Source organism: Rutidosis leptorrhynchoides, chromosome 6 (genome assembly GCF_046630445.1).
Source record: "Rutidosis leptorrhynchoides isolate AG116_Rl617_1_P2 chromosome 6, CSIRO_AGI_Rlap_v1, whole genome shotgun sequence".
NCBI classification, from domain to species: Eukaryota; Viridiplantae; Streptophyta; class Magnoliopsida; order Asterales; family Asteraceae; genus Rutidosis; species Rutidosis leptorrhynchoides.
In genome coordinates this window covers 68809474-68823236 of record NC_092338.1, presented here as the reverse complement: position 1 = coordinate 68823236, position 13763 = coordinate 68809474, and positions in this window count along the sequence as shown.

The following is a 13763-nucleotide window of genomic DNA, read 5'->3' as shown; positions in this document are numbered from 1 at the left end:
TATAGCTAACTCCAACATTCACATATAGAGTGTCTATGGTTGTTCCGAAATATATATAGATGTGTCGACATGATAGGTCGAAACATTGTATACGTGTCTATGGTATCTCAAGATTACATAATATACAATACAAGTTGATTAAGTTATGGTTGGAATAGATTTGTTACCAATTTTCACGTAGCTAAAATGAGAAAAATTATCCAATTTTGTTTTACCCATAACTTCTTCATTTTAAATCCGTTTTGAGTGAATCAAATTGCTATGGTTTCATATTGAACTCTATTTTGTGAATCTAAACAGAAAAAGTATAGGTTTATAGTCGGAAAAATAAGTTACAAGTCGTTTTTGTAAAGGTAGTCATTTCAGTCGAAAGAACGACGTCTAGATGACCATTTTAGAAAACATACTTCCACTTTGAGTTTAGTCATAATTTTTGGATATAGTTTCATGTTCATAATAAAAATCATTTTCTCAGAATAACAACTTTTAAATCAAAGTTTATCATAGTTTTTAATTAACTAACCCAAAACAGCCCGCGGTGTTACTACGACGGCGTAAATCCGGTTTTACGGTGTTTTTCGTGTTTCCAGGTTTTAAATCATTAAGTTAGCATATCATATAGATATAGAACATGTGTTTAGTTGATTTTAAAAGTCAAGTTAGAAGGATTAACTTTTATTTGCGAACAAGTTTAGAATTAACTAAACTATGTTCTAGTGATTACAAGTTTAAACCTTCGAATAAGATAGCTTTATATGTATGAATCGAATGATGTTATGAACATCATTACTACCTTAAGTTCCTTGGATAAACCTACTGGAAAATAGAAAAATGGATCTAGCTTCAATGGATCCTTGGATGGCTCGAAGTTCTTGAAGCAGAATCATGACACGAAAACAAGTTCAAGTAAGATCATCACTTGAAATAAGATTGTTATAGTTATAGAAATTGAACCAAAGTTTGAATATGATTATTACCTTGTATTAGAATGATAACCTACTGTAAGAAACAAAGATTTCTTGAGGTTGGATGATCACCTTACAAGATTGGAAGTGAGCTAGCAAACTTGAAAGTATTCTTGATTTTATGAAACTAGAACTTTTGGAATTTATGAAGAACACTTAGAACTTGAAGATAGAACTTGAGAGAGATCAATTAGATGAAGAAAATTGAAGAATGAAAGTGTTTGTAGGTGTTTTTGGTCGTTGGTGTATGGATTAGATATAAAGGATATGTAATTTTGTTTTCATGTAAATAAGTCATGAATGATTACTCATATTTTTGTAATTTTATGAGATATTTCATGCTAGTTGCCAAATGATGGTTCCCACATGTGTTAGGTGACTCACATGGGCTGCTAAGAGCTGATCATTGGAGTGTATATACCAATAGTACATACATCTAAAAGCTGTGTATTGTACGAGTACGAATACGGGTGCATACGAGTAGAATTGTTGATGAAACTGAACGAGGATGTAATTGTAAGCATTTTTGTTAAGTAGAAGTATTTTGATAAGTGTCTTGAAGTCTTTCAAAAGTGTATGAATACATATTAATACACTACATGTATATACATTTTAACTGAGTCGTTAAGTCATCGTTAGTCGTTACATGTAAATGTTGTTTTGAAACCTTTAGGTTAACGATCTTGTTGAATGTTGTTAACCCATTGTCTATTATAACAAATGAGATGTTAAATTATTATATTATCATGATATTATTATATATAATATATCTTAGTATGATGTATATACCGTTAAATGTCGTTACAACGATAATCGTTACATATATGTCTCGTTTCGAAATCATTAAGTTAGTAGTCTTATTTTTACATATGTATTTCATTGTTAATACACTTAATAATATATTTACTTATCATTTAACATAATTAACCAAGTGTATCAATATCTTAATATGATTCATATGTACCTAGTAAGACGTTGTTATAACGATAATCGTTATATATATCGTTTTTGAGTTCTTAAATTAATAGTCTCATTTTTATGTATATAACTCATTGTTAAAATACCTAATGAGATACATACTTATAATAAAAACATGTTAACTATATATATAACCATATATATGTCATCGTATAGTTTTTACAAGTTTTAACGTTCGTGAATCACCTGTCAACTTGGGTGGTCAATTGTCTATATGAAACCTATTTCAATTAATCAAGTCTTAACAAGTTTGATTGCTTAACATGTTGGAAATATTTAATCATGTAAATATCAATCTCAATTAATATATATAAACATGGAAAAGTTCGGGTCACTACAGTACCTACCCGTTAAATAAATTTCGTCCCGAAATTTTAAGCTGTTGAAGGTGTTGACGAATCTTCTGGAAATAGATGCGGGTATTTCTTCTTCATCTGATCTTCATGCTCCCAGGTGAACTCGGGTCCTCTACGAGCATTCCATCGAACCTTAACAATTGGTATCTTGTTTTGCTTAAGTCTTTTAACCTCACGATCCATTATTTCGACGGGTTCTTCGATGAATTGAAGTTTTTCGTTGATTTGGATTTCATCTAATGGAATAGTGAGATCTTCTTTAGCAAAACATTTCGTCAAATTCGAGACGTGGAAAGTGTTATGTACAGCCGCGAGTTGTTGAGGTAACTCAAGTCGGTAAGCTACTGGTCCGACACGATCAATAATCTTGAATGGTCCAATATACCTTGGATTTAATTTCCCTCGTTTACCAAATCGAACAACGCCTTTTCAAGGTGCAACTTTAAGCATGACCATCTCTCCAATTTCAAATTCTATATCTTTTCTTTTAATGTCAGCGTAGCTCTTTTGTCGACTTTGGGCGGTTTTCAACCGTTGTTGAATTTGGATGATCTTCTCGGTAGTTTCTTGTATAATCTCCGGACCTGTAATCTGTCTATCCCCCACTTCACTCCAACAAATCAGAGACCTGCACTTTCTACCATAAAGTGCTTCAAACGGCGCCATCTCAATGCTTGAATGGTAGCTGTTGTTGTAGGAAAATTCTGCTAACGGTAGATGTCGATCCCAACTGTTTCCGAAATCAATAACACATGCTCGTAGCATGTCTTCAAGCGTTTGTATCGTCCATTCGCTCTGCCCATCAGTTTGTGGATGATAGGCAGTACTCATGTCTAGACGAGTTCCTAATGCTTGCTGTAATGTCTGCCAGAATCTTGAAATAAATCTGCCATCCCTATCAGAGATAATAGAGATTGGTATTCCATGTCTGGAGACGACTTCCTTCAAATACAGTCGTGCTAACTTCTCCATCTTGTCATCTTCTCTTATTGGCAGGAAGTGTGCTGATTTGGTGAGACGATCAACTATTACCCAAATAGTATCAAAACCACTTGCAGTCCTTGGCAATTTAGTGATGAAATCCATGGTAATGTTTTCCCATTTCCATTCCGGGATTTCGGGTTGTTGAAGTAGACCTGATGGTTTCTGATGCTCAGCTTTGACCTTAGAACACGTCAAACATTCTCCTACGTATTTAGCAACATCGGCTTTCATACCCGGCCACCAAAAATGTTTCTTGAGATCCTTGTACATCTTCCCCGTTCCAGGATGTATTGAGTATCTGGTTTTATGAGCTTCTCTAAGTACCATTTCTCTCATATCTCCAAATTTTGGTACCCAAATCCTTTCAGCTCTATACCGGGTTCCGTCTTCCCGAATATTAAGATGCTTCTCCGATCCTTTGGGTATTTCATCCTTTAAATTTCCCTCTTTTAAAACTCCTTGTTGCGCCTCCTTTATTTGAGTAGTAAGGTTATTATGAATCATTATATTCATAGATTTTACTCGAATGGGTTCTCTGTCCTTCCTGCTCAAGGCATCGGCTACCACATTTGCCTTCCCCGGGTGGTAACGAATCTCAAAGTCGTAATCATTCAACAATTCAATCCACCTACGCTGCCTCATATTCAGTTGTTTCTGATTAAATATGTGTTGAAGACTTTTGTGGTCGGTATATATAATACTTTTGACCCCATATAAGTAGTGCCTCCAAGTCTTTAATGCAAAAACAACTGCGCCTAATTCCAAATCATGCGTCGTATAATTTTGTTCGTGAATATTCAATTGTCTAGACGCATAAGCAATCACCTTCGTTCGTTGCATTAATACACAACCGAGACCTTGCTTTGATGCGTCACAATAAATCACAAAATCATCATTCCCTTCAGGCAATGACAATATAGGTGTCGTAGTTAGCTTTTTCTTCAATAACTGAAACGCTTTCTCTTGTTCATCATTCCATTCAAATTTCTTCCCTTTATGCGTTAATGCAGTCAAGGGTTTTGCTATTCTGGAAAAGTCTTGGATGAACCTTCTGTAGTAACCAGCTAGTCCTAAAAACTGGCGTATGTGTTTCGGAGTTTTCGGGGTTTCCCACTTTTCAACAGTTTCTATCTTTGCCGGATCCACCTTAATACCTTCTTTGTTCACTATGTGACCGAGGAATTGAACTTCTTCCAACCAAAATGCACACTTTGAAAACTTAGCGTACAATTCTTCCTTCCTCAATACTTCTAACACCTTTCTCAAATGTTCACCGTGTTCTTGGTCATTCTTTGAGTAAATAAGTATGTCATCAATGAAAACAATGACAAACTTGTCAAGGTATGGTCCACACACTCGGTTCATAAGGTCTATGAACACAGCTGGTGCATTAGTTAAACCAAACGGCATGACCATAAACTCGTAATGACCGTAACGTGTTCTGAAAGCAGTCTTTGGAATATCATCTTATTTCACCCGCATTTGATGATACCCGGAACGTAAGTCAATCTTTGAATAGACAGACGAGCCTTGTAGTTGATCAAATAAGTCGTCGATTCTCAGTAGTGGGTAGCGGTTCTTGATGGTAAGTTTGTTCAACTCTCGGTAGTCGATACACAACCTGAATGTACCATCTTTCTTCTTGACAAACAAAACAGGAGCTCCCCACGGTGATGTGCTTGGTCGAATGAAACCACGCTCTAAAAGTTCTTGTAATTGGCTTTGCAGTTCTTTCATCTCGCTGGGTGCGAGTCTGTAAGGAGCACGAGCTATTGGTGCAGCTCCTGGTACAAGATCTATTTGAAATTCAACAGATCGATGTGGGGGTAATCCCGGTAATTCTTTCGGAAATACATCGGGAAATTCTTTTGCAATGGGAACATCATTGATGCTCTTTTCTTCAGTTTGTACTTTCTCGACGTGTGCTAGAACAGCATAGCAACCTTTTCTTATTAGTTTTTGTGCCTTCAAATTACTAATAAGATGTAGCTTCGTGTTGCCCTTTTCTCCGTACACCATTAAGGGTTTTCCTTTTTCTCGTATAATGCGAATTGCATTTTTGTAACAGACGATCTCTGCTTTCACTTCTTTCAACCAGTCCATACCGATTATCACATCAAAACTCCCTAACTCTACTGGTATCAAATCAATCTTAAATGTTTCGCTAACCAGTTTAATTTCTCGATTCCGACATATATTATCTGCTGAAATTAATTTACCATTTGCTAATTCGAGTAAAAATTTACTATCCAAAGGCGTCAATGGACAACTTAATTTAGCACAAAAATCTCTACTCATATAGCTTCTATCCGCACCCGAATCAAATAAAACGTAAGCAGATTTATTGTCAATAAGAAACGTACCCGTAACAAGCTCCGGGTCTTCCTGTGCCTCTGCCGCATTAATATTGAAAACTCTTCCGCGGCCTTGTCCATTCGTGTTCTCCTGGTTCGGGCAATTTCTAATAATGTGGCCCGGTTTTCCACATTTATAACAAACTACATTGGCATAACTTGCTCCGACACTACTTGCTCCGCCATTACTCGTTCCGACACCATTTGTTCCTTTCGTTCTATTAACCCCTGGTCCGTAGACCTCACACTTCGCCGCGCTATGACCATTTCTTTTACACTTGTTGCAAAATTTGGTGCAGAACCCCGAGTGATACTTTTCACACCTTTGGCATAGCTGCTTCTGATTGTTGTTGTTGTTGCGGTTATTATTGTTGTTGGGATGATTGTTGTAGTTGCTGTTGTTGTCGTTGTTGTTGTTGTTGTTGTTGTTGGGCCGTTTGTTGTAGTTGCGATTGATGTTGCGATTGTTGGGATAATTGTTGCGATTATTGTTGTAATTGCTGTTGTTGTTGTATTGGTGATTCTTATCACCGTTTTCCTCCCACTTTCTTTTGACTTGCTTCACATTGGCCTCTTCAGCAGTCTGTTCTTTAATTCTTTCTTCAATCTGGTTCACTAGTTTGTGAGCCATTCTACATGCCTGTTGTATGGAGGCGGGCTCGTGTAAACTTATATCTTCTTGGATTCTTTCCGGTAATCCTTTCACAAACGCGTCAATCTTCTCTTCCTCATCTCCGAATGCTCCCGGACACAATAGGCACAATTCTGTGAATCGTCTTTCGTACGTGGTAATATCAAATCCTTGGGTTCGTAACCCTCTAAGTTCTGTCTTGAGCTTATTGACCTCGGTTCTGGGACGGTACTTCTCGTTCATCAAGTGCTTGAATGCTGACCACGGTAGTGCGTATGCATCGTCTTGTCCCACTTGCTCTAGATAGGTATTCCACCATGTTAACGCAAAACCTGTGAAGGTATGCGTAGCGTACTTCACTTTGTCCTCTTCAGTACACTTACTTATGGCAAACACCGATTCGACCTTCTCGGTCCACCGTTTCAATCCGATCGGTCCTTCGGTTCCATCAAATTCCAAAGGTTTGCAGGCAGTGAATTCTTTGTAGGTGCATCCTACACGATTTCCTGTACTGCTAGATCCAAGGTTATTGTTGGTATGTAGCGCAGCCTGTACTGCGGCTATGTTTGAAGCTAGAAAAGTACGGAATTCCTCTTCATTCATATTCACGGTGTGTCGAGTAGTCGGTGCCATTTCCTTCAAAATAGTCAAATGGAACAAGTTAATCATACAGAATATTAAGAGTAGTTAATAGTATTTCGTAGCATAATATGAACTCATTTATAAAAGCTTTTTCTTCATATTAGCGTTTTATAAGTTTAAATTCGGGTAGTACCTACCCGTTAAGTTCATACTTAGTAGCTAATATACAATTCAACTACTACAATTCTATATGAAAAACTGATTATAATAATATTTCGCGTTCAAACTTTTATACAATATTTTACAAACTTACAATACCGCTTATTTTACATAAAGCATGAAATATAGCACACAATAACTTCGATACAAGATAGTTGTGAAGATAATTCTAGCTAGTACACAAGTCGTTCGGCAAAGGCAATAAAGACACGTAATTCATACGTCCAGAAACAAGTCATGCATTCTGGTTTTACTAGGACTACTTCCCATCCTTGGTCTTGTGGAACATAACCGTTATGGCCGTTGATAAGACAGCGTGTTGTAATGTCGTCAAAGGGACGAGGGTTACGTAATGTCCAACAGTCCCGTAACAATCTAAAAACCTCATTTCTTACCCCAATTACCGACTCCGTCACTTGTGGGAACGTTTTGTTTAATAGCTGTAGCCCGATGTTCTTTTTCTCACTTTGGTGAGAAGCGAACATTACTAACCCGTAAGCATAGCATGCTTCTTTATGTTGCATGTTAGCCGCTTTTTCTAAATCACGAAGTCCAATATTCGGATATATTGAGTCAAAATAATTTCTTAACCCGTTGCGTAAAATAGCATTTGGGTTCCCCGCAATATATGCGTCAAAGTAAACACATCGTAACTTATGGGTTTCCCAATGTGATATCCCCCATCTTTCAAACGAAAGTCTCTTATAAACCAAGACATTCTTGGAACGTTCTTCGAATGTCTTACAAACTGATCTCGCCTTAAATAGTTGTGCCGAGGAATTCTGACCGACTCTAGACAAGATTTCATCAATCATGTCTCCGGGTAGGTCTCTTAAAATATTGGGTTGTCTATCCATTTTGTGTTTTTATACTGTAAAATAGACAAGAGTTAGATTCATAAAAAAAAAATACTTATTAATACAAGCAATTTTTTCATATATCATAAAGCATAAGCACAATATATTACATATATTACACCACACGAATACAACTATCTTATTCCGACTCGCTCGTTTCTTCTTGTTCGGTTTTGGTGCGTTTTGCCAAGTTTCTAGGGATATATGATGTTCCCCTAATACGAGCCGTCGTTGTCCACATTGGTTTTGAAAAACCTGGTGGTTTAGAGGTTCCCGGGTCATTGTTACAACTTAAGGACTTCGGGGGTTGACGATACATATAAAGTTCATCGGGGTTGGAATTAGATTTCTTTATTTTTATGCCCTTTCCCTTATTATTTTCTTTTGCCTTTTTAAATTCAGTTGGGGTAATTTCTATAACATCATCGGAATTCTCGTCGGAATCCGATTCATCGGAGAATTGGTAATCCTCCCAATATTTTGCTTCCTTGGCGGAAACACCATTGACCATAATTAACCTTGGTCGGTTGGTTGAGGATTCTCTTTTACTTAACCGTTTTATTATTTCCCCCACCGGTTCTATTTCTTCTTCCGGTTCCGATTCTTCTTCCGGTTCCGATTCTTCTTCCGGTTCCGACTCTTCTTCCGGTTCCTCTTCGGGAACTTGTGAATCAGTCCACGAATCATTCCAATTTACATTTCACTCTTCATTATTATTAGGTGAGTCAATGGGACTTGTTCTAGAGGTAGACATCTATTACATAATATCAAACACGTTAAGAGATTAATATATCACATAATATTCATATGTTAAAAATATATAGTTTCCAACAAAAATGTTAAGCAATCATTTTTAAAGAAAACACGGTCGAAGTCCAGACTCACTAATGCATCCTAACAAACTCGATAAGACACACTAATGCAAATTTTCTGGTTCTCTAAGACCAACGCTCGGATACCAACTGAAATGTCCCGTTCTTATTGATTAAAAACGTTCCATATTAATTGATTTCGTTGCGAGGTTTTGACCTCTATATGAGACGTTTTTCAAAGACTGCATTCATTTTAAAACAAGCCATAACCTTTATTTCATCAATAAAGGTTTAAAAAGCTTTACGCAGATTATCAAATAATGATAATCTAAAATATCCTGTTTACACACGACCATTACATAATGGTTTACAATACAAATATGTTACAACAAAATAAGTTTCTTGAATGCAGTTTTTACACAATATCATACAAGCATGGACTCCAAATCTCGTCCTTATTTAAGTATGCGACAGCGGAAGCTCTTAATAATCACCTGAGGATAAACATGCTTAAAACGTCAACAAAAATGTTGGTGAGTTATAGGTTTAACCTATATATATCAAATCATAATAATAGACCACAAGATTTCATATTTCAATACACATCCCATACATAGAGATAAAAATCATTCATATGGTGAACACCTGGTAACCGACATTAACAAGATGCATATATAAGAATATCCCCATCATTCCGGGACACCCTTCGGATATGATATAAATTTCGAAGTACTAAAGCATCCGGTACTTTGGATGGGGCTTGTTGGGCCCGATAGATCTATCTTTAGGATTCGCGTCAATTAGGGTGTCTGTTCCCTAATTCTTAGATTACCAGACTTAATAAGAAGGGGCATATTCGATTTCGATAATTCAACCATAGAATGTAGTTTCACGTACTTGTGTCTATTTTGTAAATCATTTATAAAACCTGCATGTATTCTCATCCCAAAAATATTAGATTTTTAAAGTGGGACTATAACTCACCTTCACAGATTTTTACTTCGTCGGGAAGTAAGACTTGGCCACTGGTTGATTCACGAACCTATAACAATATATACATATATATCAAAGTATGTTCAAAATATATTTACAACACTTTTAATATATTTTGATGTTTTAAGTTTATTAAGTCAGCTGTCCTTGTTAGTAACCTACAACTAGTTGTCCATAGTTAGATATACAGAAATAAATTGATAAATATTATCTTGAATCAATCCACGACCCAGTGTATACGTATCTCAGTATTGATCACAACTCAAACTATATATATTTTGGAATCAACCTCAACCCTGTATAGCTAACTCCAACATTCACATATAGAGTGTCTATGGTTGTTCCGAAATATATATAGATGTGTCGACATGATAGGTCGAAACATTGTATACGTGTCTATGGTATCTCAAGAATACATAATATACAATACAAGTTGATTAAGTTATGGTTGGAATAGATTTGTTACCAATTTTCACGTAGCTAAAATGAGAAAAATTATCCAATCTTGTTTTACCCATAACTTCTTCATTTTAAATCCGTTTTGAGTGAATCAAATTGCTATGGTTTCATATTGAACTCTATTTTGTGAATCTAAACAGAAAAAGTATAGGTTTATAGTCGGAAAAATAAGTTACAAGTCGTTTTTTTAAAGGTAGTCATTTCAGTCGAAAGAACGACGTCTAGATGACCATTTTAGAAAACATACTTCCACTTTGAGTTTAGCCATAATTTTTGGATATAGTTTCATGTTCATAATAAAAATCATTTTCTCAGAATAACAACTTTTAAATCAAAGTTTATCATAGTTTTTAATTAACTAACCCAAAACAGCCCGCGGTGTTACTACGACGGCGTAAATCCGGTTTTACGGTGTTTTTCGTGTTTCCAGGTTTTAAATCATTAAGTTAGCATATCATATAGATATAGAACATGTGTTTAGTTGATTTTAAAAGTCAAGTTAGAAGGATTAACTTTTATTTGCGAACAAGTTTAGAATTAACTAAACTATGTTCTAGTGATTACAAGTTTAAACCTTCGAATAAGATAGCTTTATATGTATGAATCGAATGATGTTATGAACATCATTACTACCTTAAGTTCCTTGGATAAACCTACTGGAAAAGTGAAAAATGGATCTAGCTTCAATGGATCCTTGGATGGCTCGAAGTTCTTGAAGCAGAATCATGACACGAAAACAAGTTCAAGTAAGATCATCACTTGAAATAAGATTGTTATAGTTATAGAAATTGAACCAAAGTTTGAATATGATTATTACCTTGTATTAGAATGATAACCTAATGTAAGAAACAAAGATTTCTTGAGGTTGGATGATCACCTTACAAGATTGGAACTGAGCTAGCAAACTTGAAAGTATTCTTGATTTTATGAAACTAGAACTTTTGGAATTTATGAAGAACACTTAGAACTTGAAGATAGAACTTGAGAGAGATCAATTAGATGAAGAAAATTGAAGAATGAAAGTGTTTGTAGGTGTTTTTGGTCGTTGGTGTATGGATTAGATATAAAGGATATGTAATTTTATTTTCATGTAAATAAGTCATGAATGATTACTCATATTTTTGTAATTTTATGAGATATTTCATGCTAGTTGCCAAATGATGGTTCCCACATGTGTTAGGTGACTCACATGGGCTGCTAAGAGCTGATCATTGGAGTGTATATACCAATAGTACATACATCTAAAAGCTGTGTATTGTACGAGTACGAATACGGGTGCATACGAGTAGAATTGTTGATGAAACTGAACGAGGATGTAATTGTAAGCATTTTTGTTAAGTAGAAGTATTTTGATAAGTGTCTTGAAGTCTTTCAAAAGTGTATGAATACATATTAATACACTACATGTATATACATTTTAACTGAGTCGTTAAGTCATCGTTAGTCGTTACATGTAAATGTTGTTTTGAAACCTTTAGGTTAACGATCTTGTTGAATGTTGTTAACCCATTGTCTATTACAACAAATGAGATGTTAAATTATTATATTATCATGATATTATGATATATAATATATCTTAGTATGATGTATATACAGTTAAATGTCGTTACAACGATAATCGTTACATATATGTCTCGTTTCGAAATCATTAAGTTAGTAGTCTTATTTTTACATATGTATTTCATTGTTAATACACTTAATAATATATTTACTTATCATTTAACATAATTAACCAAGTGTATCAATATCTTAATATGATTCATATGTACCTAGTAAGACATTGTTATAACGATAATCGTTATATATATCGTTTTTGAGTTCTTAAATTAATAGTCTCATTTTTATGTATATAACTCATTGTTAAAATACCTAATGAGATAAATACTTATAATAAAAACACGTTAACTATATATATAACCATATATATGTCATCGTATAGTTTTTACAAGTTTTAACGTTCGTGAATCACCGGTCAACTTGGGTGGTCAGTTGTCTATATGAAACCAATTTCAATTAATCAAGTCTTAACAAGTTTGATTGCTTAACATGTTGGAAATATTTAATCATGTAAATATCAATCTCAATTAATATATATAAACATGGAAAAGTTCGGGTCACTACAAAAGTAAACGTCGGTTACCAGGTGTTCAATCCATATGAATGATTTTTATCTCTATGCAGTTTGTGAAATGCCTGGTATGAGATGTATATTTATGAGAAATGAAAATGAAAATCTTGTGGTCTATTAAAATGATTGAAATGATTGATTACGATAAACTAATGAACTCACCAACCTTTTGGTTGATACTTGAAAGCATGTTTATTCTCAGGTTTGAAAGAAATCTTCCGCTGTGCATTTGCTCATTTTAGAGATATTACTTGGAGTCATTCATGACATATTTCAAAAGATGTTGCATTTGAGTCGTTGAGTTCATCAAGATTATTATTAAGTCAATTATAGTTGGATATATTATGAAATAGTATGCATGCCGTCAACTTTCGATGTAATGAAAGTTTGTCTTTAAAAACGAATGCAATGTTTGTAAAATGTATCATATAGAGGTCAAGTACCTCGCGATGTAACCAAATATAATGTATTCGTCTAGATGGATTAGGACAGGTCGTTAAAGTTGGTATCAGAGCGGTGGTCTTAGCGAACCAGGTCTTGTATTAGTGTGTCTAACTGGTAGTTGTTCAGATGCATTAGTGGGTCTGGACTTCGACCGTGTCTGCATGTCAAAAGTTTTGCTTATCATTTCTAGTCGAAAATCATCTGCTTATCATCCTTAGGAAATTACCTGTTTATCATTCTTAGTCTACACACATCTTACTGCATTGATTGCATAAATAGTGTATAGACAAAAATTCATATCTTAGCGTATCTGTTACTGTAAACTTTGCCTGGCATATTCCATAATCCCTCTATAATCGTAATCTACGAAATCTTTTATTCTATATATATATAGATATTCTATGTAACTAGAATGCCATTCGATAGCCGGAAATCATTTCATATCGAAAAACCCTTTACTCAATCGTACGAAATGGAACTCGCCACTAGTTCAAGTTCTTCGGAACCTGGTAGCTATTCCGATATGGATGTTCACCTAAACTCCGGAAGCAGCATCACCAGAATGAATCAACCAATCAGCCATCCCCAATTCATCTGATGGGTTCGTAGTCTACTTAATCATTGGAGACAAGAAAAAGGTGATCCTTTCCATCAACCGAATTCACCTCTTGGCGAGGAACCTGAAGTACTTACCGGCGAACCTATCCGAAACACCTTTTTTAGCCTCATCTCCAGAGTATCTCGACACGATTATATTCTATCCACAATTCTAAACCTTATTCATCCACTAGTTCCGACCGAAAATCATCCCGGAATAATGGAAGAAGTCAACGAGCTTCGTGTTCGAGTAATCAATTTGGAGAATATAGTGCAAAACCTACCAGCTACAGCAACATCCGCATCCCACACCTCGACATCACAATCGGTACCTCGAGCATCAACGTCGTACGCACCATAGATATCAAGGAATACTAATAAGAATCAACGATGAAGTATTGATT